Consider the following 17,881-nt stretch of genomic DNA (forward strand, 5'->3'; position numbering starts at 1 on the left):
AAATTGGCCCAGCCATTATGGACACAGTATGGAGATTCCCCAAAAAATTAAAAATAGAACTACTATATGACCCAGCAATCCCACTTCTGGGTATATATCCAAAAGAAGTTAAATCATCTCTTCAAAGGTGTATCTGCACTCCCGTGTTCATCACAGCACTATTCACAACAGTCAAGATATGAAATCAACCTAATTGTCCATTGACAAATGGATAAAGAACAAATAGCATATATATGCAATGGAATATGTTCAGTCATAAAAAAGAAAGAAGTCCTGTCCTTTGTAACAACAGCAATGAACCTGGAAGACTTTATGCTAAGTGGAATGAGCCAACACACAAAGTCAAACACTGCATGATCTTGTATGTAAAATCTGAAAAAGTCAAACTCATAAAAGCAGAAAGTTGAATGGTAATTGTCAGAGGCTGGGGGGTAAAGGAAATGAGAAGATGTTGGTCAAAGAATACAGACTTTCAGTTACACAGGTTGAATAAATTTTGGAGAGGTAAAGTACACAATGGTAACTATAGTTAATAATACTGTATTATATAACTGAAACTTGTTAAGAGAGTACATTTTAATTGTTCTTACCACACACACAAAAATAAGAACCATGTCAGATGATGGATATGTTAATTAGCTTGGCTGCAGTAATAACCATTTTACATATATCACAACATCAGGTTGTACACTGTGAATATATGTAACATTTATTTGTCAATTTTCCCCCACCAAACCAGAAAAAGAAAAGTAAAAAAAAAAAAAGAGAAATTTAGGTTTTATTACCTGAAAAAGTGAGATTATACACATATTCTTTTTTTTTAAATTTTTAGGATGTCCTTAACTATTCCTTAGCTGTTTTTCTATATAAAGTTTAGAATTTGTGTAGTATAAAAAAATAAATAGCTTACTGATATTTGGTATTTTCATTGGTACCATATTTATGAATGAACTTAATTATATTTATTTTAATGTATCTTCCTATTCACGAATATATTTTTTCCTTTTTTTCAAGACTTGTTTGGTGTTGGTAATGATTATTTAAAAGTTTGATTCCTGTAAATCCTGCACATTTCACAGTGTGCACATTCCTAGAAACGTGTTGATATTTTAAATTGGATAATTTCTTCCAGTATGTTGTATATGAAAATTATTAATTTATAGTTTTTGCATATCTATGCCTATAATATCCCCTTATATTTGTATTAGGTTTTTTTTCTTGTTGTTGTCTTCAGTTTTTCAAGTATACAATTGTATCACCTTCAAATTTGAAATATTTATCAACTAGTTTATTTTTTCTAAGTTTTTTTTTTTTATTGTGTTAGCTAGTACCTAAATAAGTTGTTTAATAATAGCAACAGGGGCACCTGGGTGGCTCAGTGGGTTAAAGCCTTTGCCTTCAGCCTGGCTCATGATCCCAGGGTGCTGGGATCGAGCCCCACATCGGGCTCTCTGCTCAACCAGGGAGCCTGCTTCCCCCACTCTCTCTGCCTATCTCTTTGCCTACTTGTGATCTCTATCTGTCAAATAAATAAATAAAATCTTAAAAAAAAAATAATAGCAATAAATGGGCACTTGTCCTTCCTTTTTTTTATAGTAATAGACCTGCTTCCAAATGATTCCCCATCAGGCATGATGGTGGCTTTGGGGTTGGGACTGCTGTATTTTATAAAGTGAAAGAAGTACCTGTAGAAGCATATTTTTCTCATTGTTTTAATCCAAAATGTTAAGTTTTCAGTTACTATAGAAATGATCTGTGATTTTTTCTTATAAATATGAGTATTTTAAATTATACTAATATTGAAACATTCCATTCTTGGAAAAAGTAACACCTATTCGTGAAAGCTACATTTTTAACAAGCTGTCAGTTTCTGTATATTATTACATTAAGAATTTTCACATAACTAACCATAAATAAAACTGCTCTATAATTTTATTTTTGATACAGTTATTATCAGTATTTGTATCTAAGTTATACTCATTTTTATAGGATTTAGAAATATTTCTATTCTGTGATAGTTTAACTGTTTTGAGTAAGCTTTCAATTGATACAGAATCTCAATTTGCTATAATATTGTCTTTTTTGTTGTCTAATTAATAGATGTTCACTGTAACTTAACTGGCAATCAGGATGCTTGAGCTTTTCAAACAAAGTTCAAACCTATTTTGAAAGTATGGAATTTATCTTTCTAAGTGGTATTATGAGAATATTCATGAGAACTCATTCTCTTTTACATATATTGTAAGTTAGTTAATGAAGAAGGGGATGGAGAAAAATATGTATTCACTTACTATTCATCATGATAGACAAAGAAAGAGGGAGTATAATAATTGAACGATAACATAAAAGAAAATAGCTCTGGACTGCATCCCCGAAAACACTGAGTAGATATTTTTATACTTACTCATGTGCTGAAATCATTGTGTTGAAAGTCAACTTATCATTTAAAAAAATCTGGGTTTTTTCCCTTCAAGTTTTAACCAGTCAGAGCACATAACATATGTCATATATGTCCCCTGCAGTTTGGGAACACAGTGAATTACTGACTTCTCATGAAAAATCTATACCATTTGTCATAGGCTGGCTAGCTGCTTTCACAGAGCATTTGGATCAGCTTTCCCTCTATGGTTTGGCCAAAGAATGAGTATGTTTCCTGTGACACATTTCAGAAAGAGCTAGTAAGGAATCTTCTTAAGAACAGAACAAGACAAGAGAAACAGCAAACTACACTCCATTTCTCTACCTGCAGTTTTTCTGTAGAGGAGGGAAATGTGTAGCCTCAATTTCAAATATGTTCAGAGCTTTGAGTAATAACACACTATGTAGAAATTTTAATTTCTGGGTTGACTCTCTGTTTTACCCAAAAATGATAAAAATTTGGAAGCTGCACAAATTTTAATCCAAAGAGAGGTAAGTACTAGTTTCAATTAGCAAATTTAGAGGGAAAGTGAGTTTTATAATACCAAAAGAGACAGCGTTTGATTCCTGCTTACAATGTTTGACATCTTGCAAATTTTGTCCATTTATCAGAAGCTGGGCATTCAGAAACAAAATAAGCAAATAAACAAACAAAAATACCATATTTATATGTATGATTTTTTTTTTCACTGTCAGGAATTTTTTTTTTTTTTTCACTGTCAGGAATTTATTTTCCCATTAAGTAAGACCATTGCACTCTGAATTGTCTATTGACAAACACACACAAACCATTTAATATAAATATATGTAAGTTTGGCTTTTGGGTTTTACAGGTAGTCCTTCTATAAGCAATTGACTAATATTTCCCTAGACACCAATCTCAAATTGCCCAAATACTGGAAAATGCTACTGAATAGTGTGTTCTTGCCCTGGAAATAGATTAATTTCCTAAACATTGTGTGGCAAATATTAATTTTGGGGCTACAAGAGATTATTGGTATTCTATATAGATTTTAACTTCTTCGGATACAGTCTTTATCAAGAAAGGGATGAAAATAACTATATACTCTATAGGATATAATGCTTACAAATCAAAATATACCTTAGCTATTTCTATACAAAGCATGCTTTGGTAATGATGAATGAAAATCTCTCTTCTGTGTTATTCTATAGAGGTGTTTCTGGCCACACAAGTATCCAAGAATGAGAAAACACATCTTACTCATTGAGTCTTTTGTCAAGGAAGACAGTGACCATTTTGCAGGGGTGAGGAATAAGACAACTTGGCTAGTGTAGTCATAATGACTGAACACTTAGATTTTAGCAGGCAACTGATACCAATGAAAATACTATTGTTACAAAGCACAGCCAACACCTATATTGCAAATTTTGTTGATGGGGAGTTACATTGAGCTGTTTCCCAACTTATTTTATTTTAAAAAAATCAATAGTTTTGTTGAATCTAACACCAGATAGAGCAGGATATATAATTCTATCTATAATAATAGATGAGATTTTTTAATATTTCAAAACAATGAAGAAAGGAATACTCTTCTACATGTTGTCACAGGGTAACTCATTCCACATATTTGTAAAGCACTCTCAATATTATTAATCATTAACAAAGGACAAAGTTTAAGATATTTCATTAAACCAAAATAAAGAGGAGAAAATGGAATTTAATATAGCACCATTTGTATGAAAATGACAAAATGGGATTGAAAGAGACCTACCCCTATATAAGTATAGGATAGCCTCTCTCTGCAAGGAATCCCAAAGAGCTGCACCCTGGTCAGAGCAACACAGAGACTGGGAAAGTAACTAGGAAGAGAGGGAGGGACAGGGAGCAAGAAAGTGAGTGGAACACATTCTGGAGGAAACTTCCATTCTGGGGAGAATGGAGATGGTGATCCTCTGGGTAAACACCCAGATAAGAGAGTATTTAGTCAAGCATCTAGTTTTTATTTTAAAAATGGCCACAATCGCCGAACTGTGGAAAGAGCCAAGATCCCCTTCCACAGACAAATGGATAAAGAAGATATGGTCCATATATACAATGGAATATTTTTTTTTTTAATATTTTATTTATTTGACAGAGAGAAATCACAACTAGGCAGAGAGGCAGGCAGAGAGAGAGGAGGAAGCAGGCTCCCCGCAGAGCAGAGAGCCGGATGCGGGGCTCGATCCCAGGACCCTGAGATCATGACCTGAGCCGAAGGCAGAGGCTTAACCCACTGAGCCACCCAGGCGCCCCTACAATGGAATATTATGCAGCCATCAGAAAGGATGAATACCCAACTTTTGTATCAACATGCATGGGACTGGAGGAAGGTATACTGAGTGAAATAAGTCAAGCAGAGAGAGTCAAGTATCATATGGTTTCACTTACTTGTGGAGCATAAGGAATAACATGGAGGATATTAGGAAAAGTAAACTGGGGTAAATCAGAAAGGGAGAGGAATCATGAGAGACTGTGGACTCAGAGAAACAAACTGAGGGTTTTGGGGGGTACGGGGATGGGTGAGCCTGGTGGTGGGTATTAAGGAGGGCACATATTGCATGGAGTACTGGGTGTGCTGCATAAACAATGAATCTTGGAACACTGAAAAAAATAAAATTTAAAAATAAATAAATAAATAATATACATACATTACACACAGCCTTAAATAGACATGCATTCAGAATGACTTCCTTCTCTTTTCAGCAGGATTGAAGTATAAATGGGAACTCTCAGTTATCTTTTGTATTAAGAAGAAAAAGGAAAATTGCCTAGTTTTCCTTCAACAGCAGTCTTTACCTATGTTCACTGCAATCTTGCTTTTCTCAATTTGACAGAACATACATCTTGTCCCTGGTGTGGTGCTTATTCACCAACAGAAGTTCAGAAGAAAACTGGTGTATGGTTGGCACCCACGCTGAACCCACCCTGAGGGCTCATCATGACAATTAAAGTTAATGTTCTCTGATTACTCTTTTGTCTCCTGAAAGTTGACCAGATTGATATTCAAAGAAAATTAAGTTTCCCCAGGGTGATGCATTAGCCATCAGGATAATGATGATAAATGCAATTTTCTAATGTTATCGAATTTGTCACTAGCGTGAGGAGGTGGTTCTCACCATGTTATGTGTGTGTAGTGAGAGAGCTAGTGGGGAATGAGCGGTGTGTGTGTTGGGGTGGGGAGTCTTGGTTTCTTGTTGTTCTTGACTTCCTCCTTCCCTTCCCTCCCCCTTTTCCTGACATGGCTGCAGTGGCTGTCCCCTGGGCCATGTGAAATGAGTGACAACAAGGACATGGAGGTGGAGAGCTATGAAGAGCAACCAAGGTTTCAATCTGCAGCTGACAAACAGGCTCATCACAGCTCACTGGAACAAAAATGTAGGAACTACATCAAAGACAGCTTTCACAGTTTGTGGGACTCTGTTCCATCACTCCAAAGGATAGCAGGCACCATGGGCCTAAACCCTAGACAAACCCACAGAGTATATCCAGTATATGCAAAGGGAAAACTACACACACCAGCAAGATATTGATGACCTCAAGCGGCAGAATGATGTTCTGGAGCAGCAAGTCCGTGCACTGGAAAGGCAAGATCAAGTGTCCAACTGCGGACCAACTACCCCGCTTCAGACAATAGCCTCTACACCAGTGCCAAGGGAGGCACTATTTCTGCCTTTAATGGAGGCTCAGACTGCAGTTTGGAGTCAGAGCCTGGAGAGCCCCAAAACAGTAAAACCTCCAGATGGGGGATGCCAGCAATACAAACTGTCCGTCTCCTGCATCGTCTCATCCTACCTTCAGGTCGTGCTCAGAACCCTCTGAAACATATAAGGGACTCTTCCCCCCCCCTTTTTATTTTTAATTTTATTTTTATATCGAAGCTCCTGGCTAATGGCTCTCATTTTCCTTCCCCATTTCCACCTTTTTTTTTTTTTTTTTTTTTTTTTTTTTTTTTTTAACGTCTGCCTTCAGGGATTCCCTGATACTGCCAGGAATTTTTAAACTCAAACACCCCAAACTGGCAGCTTCTTCTGTGGAGTACAGACAACTGGCTACACCTCTGAGCACGCTGTCGTGACCACCTACCAGCTCCTCCAGCCCTGCTGGGCAGAGGCGCGGAGGACTCCTGCTCCTTCCGCCTCTCCTCCCAGGCCACCTTCACTTCCATTTGATAGACTGTAAATGTGGTCTGCTCAGCCTTTTTTTTTTTTTTTTTCCCAATATTTTTATTTATTTGACAGAGAGAAATCACAACTAGGCAGAGAGGCAGGCAGAGAGAGAGGAGGAAGCAGGCTCCCCGCGGAGCAGAGAGCCCGATGTGGGGCTCGATCCCAGGACCCTGAGATCATGACCTGAGCCGAAGGCAGAGGCTTCAACCCACTGAGCCACCCAGGCGCCCCTCTGCTCTGCTTTAAGGAGATGACTAGTTTGAAGTAATCAGGATTAATCCCCCTACTTTTAATTATTTCTCCCCCTAAAAAGCTATTTATCAATCCTATTGAAGGACCAGATCCTTGAAGAAGTTTGTGGTGTAAAAACGAGTGGGGACAGATTTGCAGCACAGAGACTTTGGCCTGTTTCACTTGTGGTTCTCTAAGCCAGGCTTAGGGAGGGCTGCACGACACATGTGGTATGTGCAGGGGACAGCAGGCAGCAGTAAAGTGGTAGCTGCCAGGGGTGGGGTGGTGGGGTGTTAGTGGGTAGGATAAGAAGGAAGGATCTGGTCAGGTAGAGGTTCTGTATTGACGCCAGTAATGATGCTTTGATATTTATTTCCTGCTATTGAATCTGAGCGAACTGTCCATTTTCCTGATGATGTCGGTATTGCAAAGCCGCAGATTCATAAAGCAGTGATCAAATCTTTAAAAAAAAAAAAATTGTCACTAGGCATTGGGTCCTCTGATAAGATCCAACATTAGAAAGCCCCTCCTTTTCAAAAGTTGTTTCCTTGCCACGTGAACCTGATTGCATGACTGACCTCAACTTTGACGTGGCATTTGCTTTTATTTAGAGGTGGACAGATAGTTTGGATTCTTAGTATATCGCTCTTCAGTATTTTCTTCATTTTTCCATGGATAGAACATGAATCTTTTCATTGGCCAGTCTTCCACTGATCTCCACCGAATTCTTTGATCTATATCATCCACAGGTTTTTCTAAATCTTGGGAATGGCTAAATGTAATGCTTGTTGGATTGGATGGACAGTGTTCAGGGTGAGATGCTTAGGTTTAGCATACATGGCCTGGCCAATTTTTGTGGGTCTGAGTTCTAATGACAGTTCAGCTTTCAGATATCCCATACTGTTGTCTACGGCCATACCACCCTGAACGCGCCCGATCTCGTCTGATCTCGGAAGCTAAGCAGGGTCGGGCCTGGTTAGTACTTGGATGGCAGATATTCCATACTGTTATTTTGGTCTGCTAGGTTTATGTGGAACTTCTGATCTTCCTCCTATTCACTGCTGGTGGTAAGGATGGAGAAAGGGTTTCCCCAGTTGTACCCACTTGGTGTATCGTGGGGGAAGATGGTAGTCTCTGTTTTTCATGGATGAAGAAACTTCCCTGACTGGATGCTTACTATGGTAGGACCACTCCTGTCTTTTGGAAATGAAAACTGGCCCCAGTCTACTTGCATTGTGTTGTGATGTGATCTTCGTACAGGTTCGCCCACTCCACACGACCCCTTCCCCATCAGCCTCCCTGGTGTCTCTAGACCAGGTAAAGAAGTCTCAGGTCCAGGGCCAGTAAGGAAAAGAGAGTCATTGTTGTGGAACTACAGACCAATCGGACTTGCTGGTTCTACCAGGTCTAATCAGGTGTGTTAGACACAGCTCCCACTCAGTCCAGGCGAGGAACGGGCCTACTAGGAATGCCTTCCTTTCCTGGTTTGGGTGTTGGGAAATTCTTGGTCTTGGTTAATTTTTGTTGTTGTTGTTTTTTGATAAGAGGATGTAAAACACCTTGGTACTCTCTTCCTCTCATCCTGGGGCCTTAGACCAGTGTGTTGTCTTCCTAACACTTTAAGAGAGCTCCTTTTGTTGTCCCTTTGACTATTTCCAGGGTTTTAAGTTGGATTTAGCAGTGAGGATGAGGGAGAAATGGATATCTGTCACATTGTGCTGCTAATGAGGTTTCAATAAATGTTAAGCCACACCATAAGTTTCATGGTTTCTTTCTACAGATGCTCCTGAGAGTCCTCCCTTGAAATGTAATTGCACGGAGCATTAAAAATAAACTTTCAAAGATATTGGATATTATAGTATTATTGACATCCCTTGTCTATAAAAAGACCATATTCTAGGAAAGTCTAGAAAATTCAAGGTTATATAACCTGGTGAAGGTAAACAGAGATAAATGTGGAGCAGCCTCCCTGATTACTATTAAGAGAATGCTATTGGGTTTCTTAACTCCCATAAATTAAAATATACCTGTTTATCCTGAACCCCTGAGACAGTTTCCTGATCAGGTGAATAGTATTGGCTTCAATATTTACATCACTGCACTAAAGACAGAAACAGCCTCTTTACATAGTTAATCATACTTACGTGATCCTTTAACTTTTATATTTTAATCCTTTAAAAGTCATAAATTATTTCTGACTACTTAACTCAAGTCCTCAATCCCTTAATGAAAGAATAGTTCTATCCAGACATTTTTTCAATCAAGTAGAATAGTCAATCAAGTAGGTAGTCAATTAATTACCAAAAGTGTTAATTTTATCATGAGCCCTAGTCACAGATCTGAAAGGAAATTATCCCGTGTAAAAATAGTTGAAAGTTATGCTTTGTTTCCAAATGTTTTTCTTTGAGGGAACTGAAAAGATTTTGCTGTTTTGCAAATGAGCCAGGGTTCTTTTTTTTTTTTTCATAGTCAGCTTTTCATCTTGTCATTTTTACCTACTTCAAGCAGAAGGTGCTGGTATTGTTTTACATAACACACCAGAAAGTTTAAGATACATGTGATAGAGGCATGCAGAAGAGGCTGACATAGATAGTTTCCAAAAGAAAAACTATAAAGAGACTGACTCCATGTGGAGTTACGAAATAACAAAAGATGCTAGGTGTGATAATAAAAAATACTGCAAACGTGTCAAGAAAATTTTAGTACCTTTTTTTACACCTGAAAAAAGACAATTATAAAACTGAATTTAGGAAACACTGTTATTAATAAATAATTTTAAAAGTAGCCCTGTAAAATGGCTTAAATAAAATTTGGCAAATTTCACCTTATTCTCTTCATAATTAAATAACTCAATGCCGACCTAATCTTTTTCCTTTTACTTCCATATTTCTAGGTAGTTTTAACCTGGCACGTTCCATCATCATGACTAATTTTGTTCAAATGTTGACCTCAGAAGACTCCAGAAAAGGGGGAGTGAATTCACATTTAATGATCATCTACTATGTACCAGAGATTGAATTCACCACTTTATAACTCCTCCTCCTTTATTATTATTGTTCACATTTTACAGTGACAACTGTAATGAGCCTCAGAGAGGTTAAATAATTACTCTTTGACCTCGTAACTCAAAGTAGACAATTTCAAATGAAAATCTAGTTCTATTTCCAAGACCATGCTTTTTCTATTAAACCATACTACTTTCTATTATATCTGATCCTCAAACAACATCATTTACTTTCCTGGTCCTGAAATTATTTTCTGGCCCTATTAACTGTTAAGCAATAATTAAGTATTTGTAGAATTCCCCTATTTATAAGCATTGTATATTCATGATAGAGTCTAAGATTAGTACATAGTTTATTTCCACTCAGTTATTCACTTAACAAGTATTTATTAAACACCTTTTAAATCACAGACATCTTGTTGAGGACATAATAGGAAATCATATTAGCTCCATTCTACCATATTTCATTATGTATGATCATAGGTAAATTTATCAACAAATAATGATATTATTGAAGAAAAACTAATTCAGAGGTATAAGAAAGATTATTTGAGCATGACAAAAAGAAAAAAATATTAATTCTCAGTATATAGGTAAGATGTCATGGAGAAGGTGACATTTGTTTTGAACGTTGAAAGATGAACATGCATATAATATAGGGAAAGCATGATCCAGGCAGATGGGAAAACACAAGCAAAGTTACCAGAAACTAAATTACATGATGTATTCCAGATACAGCAAATGACATGCTGTTTCCAGGGCTGCAAAAGCATGAGAGAATGTGAAAGGGAAGAGACTAGAGAGATTAATTGTGAACAGATTATGAAGAGTGTCCTGTATCTGATGAATTATGATGACTTAAAGATTTTGAAGGATTTTAGGCAGAAGAATTTTATAATTATAGCCATAGCTCCCTATTCTTATACATAGTAGCTCACATCCTAAATGTTATGATACTTGGATCATCATATTGCAATGTTTTTGTATTACAATGAGTTAGCAAATATTTTCCTTTACAAAATAAATTAGTGAGGTAGTAAGCTTATCCCTTTAAGTCTATCTCTCTCATACACTTAGATATGCTTTTTTCCTTTTTTTTCCCTTCTTTCTTTTCTTTTTTAAAGACTTTATTTGAGAAAGAGAGACAGAGATAGCAAGAGAGAGCACAAGTGGGGAGGAGAGGGAGAAGCAGCTTCCTCTGAGCAAGGGAGTACAAGGTGTGGCTTGATCCCAGGACCCTGTGATCATAACCTGAGCTGAAGGCAGACACTTAATCAACTGAGCCTCACAAGAGCCCCTCAGATATTTTTTCTTACATAAGAGAATAAGAAATTAGAGTTAACTAGATGTTGCACATGACTAGCAGTGTATTTGATCAAATCAACCTTATTCTTGGAATCCTGAACAACGTGTCTCATATGAACGTGACCGAAACATTACCGAGGAGAAAAATAAATAAATAAAAGAACCCAGTAGAACACTGAAGACCGGAAACAGTAAATCAGAGGGGACTAATGATTTTCATTAATAAATATGGTTTCCTATTCTCTATGTTATTTGTACCCTAATTGTGAAGTCCTTCTCCCTCTCCAAGGCAACAAGTAGACCCAGTTCTTCAGAGCTGGAGCAGGAAACAAAGTTGCCAAGTCTTTGGCTATTGCCACAGTCATAGCAATTACCATTTGACACTAGTGTCATGGAGCTACTTGGCTCATACTTCAAGCTCATAGATTGTCCAGTCTCCATTTGTAGATTTACCTTGAATATCTTCCATTACCTGTGTCCAGAATATGTATAAATTGTCCTTCCCGTTACTTTATTATAAGACAATCCTCTCTGCTATCAGAGGATAGCCACTATGGATCTGAAACATTGCTCAGTTCCCCCATTTAACCATGTCAGATGAACTGTGTGCTGCCCACTACCCTGCCTCCATTTTGGAATAAAGCTAGAATCTTGGACTCTTATCAATGAACTAACTTATGATACGAGATGTGGCACTTGGACCTGACTGAGGTGATGCTTGGCAAAATAAATTCAAAATCTTTTACTGAGCCCAAAGTGAAACTCCTCTTTATCACCCTTCCTCCCAAACCCTACAACTCCTTAAAATTACTTTTTATATGACTGGGAGGTCCTTTTCGCCTCTGAGCTTTCAAGTCCATAGTATGCGTAATACAACTTTTCTAACTGTCATGGCCAGGATCCATTTTACAGTAGAGAGAATGAACCACAGTAGTTACTTGAAGGAGCATTTGCCCCTATTTTTAAATCGATGCATATTTTATTAGCATTTTTACAAGTAAATAGGTAGTAATTAGCACATAAAACTTTGGAGAGAAACTGCAAGGGCCATTGGATGTATTACAGAAATCAATTTTCTGATAGAGTAAGTGACTGGCTGGTTATGGCACAATGATCTCTGGAAAGTTTCTCAAAATATGTGAAAATTATTTACATTAGTGCTGTTTTAATGGTGCTGTGAAAATAAAGGCATTTGTTTTGGAGCAATGAAGTGGATTTAACTTTTAAACGGTAAACCCTTTTGTACCTTGATAAACAGGACTACATCATGGATGATTAGAGTTGAGAAGGAACCATGGTCATCACATGCAGCAGGCTTTTGGCTCATTGGGGTTGCCACTGAGGTAGAAAGGAGAGTGAACTGCTGAGGAGCATGAACTATGAAATGGGACTATCAGACTATTTTGATTTTATTCCAAAGTAAATATCCATATAGCACGGAACAAGTGGCAACCTGTGACATTTTGTGAAATGAGGCATAGAAAGTCCGTAGGGGGAAAGTGTTAAGAATGCAATAACAGTGAATTCAATTAATGCCATTTGTAATTTTTTTCCTTGTTATCTATTTGTTAAGATGAAGAATATAGTCTGGATTCACTACTTTCCATAAGGCCACACTACTATTCTATTACATTTTTTAATAAATTATCTCCCACCTAGATCAAAATAGAGGCAATTCCTATACAGCCAGCAACTTTGCTTGATTCAGTAATCTGCATATTTAGTATATAAACAGAAAGTATAGAGTAAGTAATAGAAAGTATGGAGACATCTTCATATCAAACAGACTGGAACAGAGTAATTAGATAAAAGTGATATAAACCAACATACCCACAAAACTCAAGCATTTCAAATCCTGGGAATGACCACTGGTTTATCTACTTCTCAAAGGTTATTATCTGAGATTATTCATGCCATAGTGTTCACTCTCCATTTATTAGTGTGGGTAAATAAAACTTGATTACATGAAATGGACTCCAGAAACATTTATGTCCTATTTCCTCATTTTAGAAGATTATTCTCAATTCTAATGGTTCAGTCCTTCCAGCACTATTTTATCTAGTAGATTAATTATACAGAACTAGTACTGTGTTGTAATAGTATTTCCTGTTTAGGTTTTAAAGGGCAATTTAGCATGTAATTTACTCAGCAAAAAATTGTGAGGATAACATACGTCAAAATACCTAGGACTGGAGATATAAATACAGATTACTAGGATAAGAAAAATGTGAGTAGAAAGGACGGTAAAAAAGAAACTGTTGAGAGGTGTGGATAGAGAAAGTGGTGTGGGCTCTACCCTCCGTTCTCCCCAATCTTGCAATGGCCATGAAAAAGTGGCCTGTGCAAGTCAAATGGAAGAAGACCGACTGCTCTGGTCTCCTTGTGGCATGAACTGAAGTTCTGCAAAATCTTGTGTCCGGGGAAAGGCATGGGACTCCTGGCTAATGTGTCAATGTCATGAGACTGACTCACATGTTGGGGGAGACGGAGGAGCTGTGCCCTTTTATTTACCTTGAGTGCTTCAGTTACCCAAGGTGCTTTAAAATAGGGAAAAAAGTATTGCCTTTGGTGCAGAAGCTGACTAAACAAAGTGGTCATTACATATTAAGTCCCTTTCCTTTTCCTTTGTTTTACATTATGAAGAGGAAACTCATGGAAAGCTTTGTCCTATTAAGTTTTGTTATATTTCATCTGATATTTATTAAACATGAATCATATTCTACATTCTTGGCTGCATTTTTGCAGATATTATTTCTCATAACCAAAAACTCCTTATGGATACTGTTTCTCCTATTTCCAGATGAGAAAATGAAGAATGGGCTATATAACTAAATAGGTCAGTATCACTCACTTGGTAAAGGATTGTCAAAGGTAGATTCAAATGCAGAACTTCAAAGCCCATTCCTTTCCACTATCTTTACTTTGGCAAAGTGTTTTTAGCTTTTAAAAATTGCTTTAGCAAACTGATATGTGACCTAGAGAGAAAAAAGATTTTAATAATCTAGTAAAAGGCAAAACCATAACCCATGGATTTTTAATGACACAAACATACTACTTCCCATATGTGACATATCTTACTACATGGGTTGGCCTCACAGAAAGCCAATGAAAAGATAAGATAGTGGCTAAACAGCCACTGCAATTACTTATATAAAATTAAGCAACTAAGTTACGTGTTAAATAAGCAATATATACATACCACAGATTTCACACTAGTTCATTATGTATTTCTAAATAAAGTATAGCTACAAATATAAAAATAGGAAGAAAAAAGGAAATGTTTTTATTGGACCATCTATTTGAAGAAGTCCTGGAATTTACATGTAAAAATTGCTAGTAATTTTTTGCACCCTTTTTACATATTAATGATTTAAAAACTAGTAATTTTGTTTTAATACAAAATATGTAGGTGTTTATTTTAGCAACATTGATAACCTAATTTAAGTTCATCAACTTAAATTTCTTCATTCATCATTATCATTCATACAATGAATGTACAATTTTAATTAGAATTCAAAATACTTAAAGGATAACATCATCAAATCATCAAATAAATTTAAAAGTAGAGATAGACATATATGAGATTATTTCTGGAGAAACTACTGACAGTTTTCTAAAGAAAACTTTAGAGTTGAATAATAATAACAAATGGCCAGTTTTACTGATAATTTCTTTTCTATAAAATTAACTATATTATTGTCCTCAAATAATGACATAAGTGTTATGGTTCAGGTACAATCTTATCTTACCCAGCTCTAAAATTGCAGAGAATAAGAATAATAAAAGATTTGTTATAATCTAGGAGATACTAATGTGATTTGATTAATTCACTGATATTAATTTACTTATCTAAGTCCCATATTTAAGGACAGTGATGCTGATATAATATTTGTTCTATTTTCAAATTGAAATTATGTTTTTAAAACTACAACTTGGTTTCACCAATGGCTGATAAAAATGATCATATCCTGGTGCTTGAAAGGTTTTACTGAATGAAACTCTTGCAGACACCAATTGGACGGTTAAGCATTGCAAGGGCACCTGGGCATTTCCCCTTACACCAATGAATCCAGTCTTACTGTCACAGCTACCTTATTCCCTCAAATCTGGGAATGTCAAGTCTGACTGTCCTTGGGGAAATTTTTCTACTGAAAGGTGCATCACTATAAAAGAAGGCATGGCAGTAACCTTCCAAGGGTGTTATGTTTATTCTTTCAAAACTAGAAAGAGAGACTTCATGGAGGAAATGTTAACAAGCAAAACAAAGAGGTTATAAATATGATTGCAAATAGATAACCCCTCACAATGAAAGAACCAAGCGTGGAACATCAAACACAGATGCAAGTTATAATGCATTTTTATTTAAAGATAAACGATATACCAATCTTAACATTTTCAGAAGATTTCTGTCCACTACATGGACTAGAGCACACGGGCCTATGGATGGCTGTCCCCATCCAACTGAGCTGGTACATGCAGTAGGACATCCCTTCATTCATTTCTCTATACTATTTAATCTACCATGAGCTTTCCTGATTCATGTTCCCTGTAACTTAAAGTAATTTTAACTTTCAGGGAGTCATAGGAAATGATATAAGGGATGGCAGAGAATATGTCTGTCCTTCATTTCATTGTTAATATTATATTTGGCATATGTCAATGAGAAAAAGAGCTAAGAACCTATTTAGCCGTGAATAATTCCACTATAGAGGTATTAAAATTGTTTGACTACTTTCCTTCCCTTCTCTTTTCATCTTCTAAATCTTTGGTATTTTTGGAAAATTTCCTTCAAGAACGAATTTACCAGAATAAACCAGAAGATGGAAACAACTTAAGCTATAAAATAGTCTTTGTGCACTTGATACCATCTTATTATTTCTTCTAAAAACTAAACAATATTAATGCTATTCCCTTTTGTGTAGTAATTCAATGATAAAATGAGATAATAGTGTATAAATAAATATAAGGGAGAATATATTTTTTAAAGATATATTTTTAATTCATTTATTTTGAGAGAGAGAGAACAAGAGGGACAACAGGAGCTGGGTCAGGGGCAGAAGGAGAAGCAGGGTCCCCACTGAGCATAGTGCTAGATGAGGGGCTTGATCCTGGGACTCCATGATCATGATCTGAGCCAAAAGCAGACACTTAACTGAATAAGCCACCCAGACTCCCCTTATTTATATTTTTATTAAACACTTTTTAAAACTTAAATTCTGGTGGTGCCTGGCTAGCTCACTCAGAGGAACATGCGACTCATGATCTAGGGGTTAGGGGTTTGATCTCACATTGGGTGCAGAGACTACTTAAATAAACAAACTCAAAATAAACAAACAAACCCACCCTTTATTTGGCTTTTAATCAATTAAATAAAATCCAATAAGATTTGCATGTAAAATCACTCAGGCGGTTTGGGAATGTTTATTTTGTGAACTCAGTGTAGCCTAATGGTGCCCTGCTCTATCACTAGAGCTAAAGCCCTGATTTAAACATCCTTCCATGACTGTAAGGAATTACTTGAGATTGTGAGCATCCATACGTCCTGTCATCACCAGCCTCCACTCACCTCCATCAACACTTAAAAGATCTCTTATCTTTACCCATTTTCTTTCTAAGGTACTTCTGTGTCCCGTCACCATGGAAATAGAAAAGGAGTGGGTGTTAATAGTGCTGTTTCTATAGAGACAAGAGGTATTGAATAGACTCCCTGGCTTTGTCCCTTGTCTCATGTTGTGAATCATTGGGAAGCCAAATGGATGGCCCTTTCACTGAGTATTCTTTTACATAAAATTTTATAAAATGCTTTTGTTTATTTTGCCCTTTATACTTTAAATTCTAAAAGCATTGCTACATTTTTTTGGTTTGGTTTTTATTAGAGATCACCTGTCAAATTCAATGTCCTCTAGTGTGTTTGGGACTAATTTCAAAGAAAACGTATTTTACTGAGTGTATAATGAAACTATGAAAACATGATGAATTAATAAAAAAAATGTGTGTTAATGACAACAGTTTCCATACCAACAAATCCCTTTACTCAGTTGCCACTTGCAACTACTTGCTGCCCTATAACTTGTCCAAATAAGCTAGCATCTGCGTTTTGTTTTTCTAGAAGTTGTATTTAAGCTGTAAGCAGAATATTTAGGACCCTGGTCAGTGTGCTTGGGTTCAAAGATCTCACTCAGGTACGAAGCACAATTTTCTACACTTTGAGGAATAACTTTTGGCTACAGACGTGTCCATTAATTAGCAAGAAGGAACATGATGATAACCAGGTACATATAAGTGCTGCTTATACTCAGGATTCTAGTATATCTTCCTTCCCTCCCTCCTTCCCTTCCTTTCCTTCTTCTTTTCTTATTCCTTCCTTCAATCTCTCTCTCTTTGTATATATGTATATCTATAGATACATACAGTTGACCCTTGAATAAAATGGGTTTGAACTGCACAGATTCAATCATATATGGATTTTTTTTCAATATAGTACAGTACTCTAAATGTAGTTTCTCTTCCTTATGATTTTATTTTCTTTAGAAATTAACACATATTTTGTATGTGATAATTGACTGTTCATGTTACCAGTAAGGATCCAGTCAATAGTACGCTATTAGTAGTTAAGTTTTTAGGGAGTCAAAAGTTATACAGACTTTTGACCATGTGGGGGGTTGGCATCCCTAACCTCCATGTTGTTCAAGAGTCAATTGTATAATATAAATATATACATTTAAAAAAAATTAAACCCTACGGAGTAGGAATTCT

General features: G+C 36.3%; 1 pseudogene; it reads left to right on the plus strand.

Moving 5' to 3' along the window:
* Positions 1-5,691: 5,691 nt before the first annotated feature.
* On the plus strand, positions 5,692-12,404 carry LOC123939224 (annotated as a pseudogene).
* Positions 12,405-17,881: the final 5,477 nt, after the last annotated feature.

This window comes from Meles meles, chromosome 3, assembly GCF_922984935.1.
Source record: "Meles meles chromosome 3, mMelMel3.1 paternal haplotype, whole genome shotgun sequence".
In the NCBI taxonomy this organism is placed as follows: Eukaryota; Metazoa; Chordata; class Mammalia; order Carnivora; family Mustelidae; genus Meles; species Meles meles.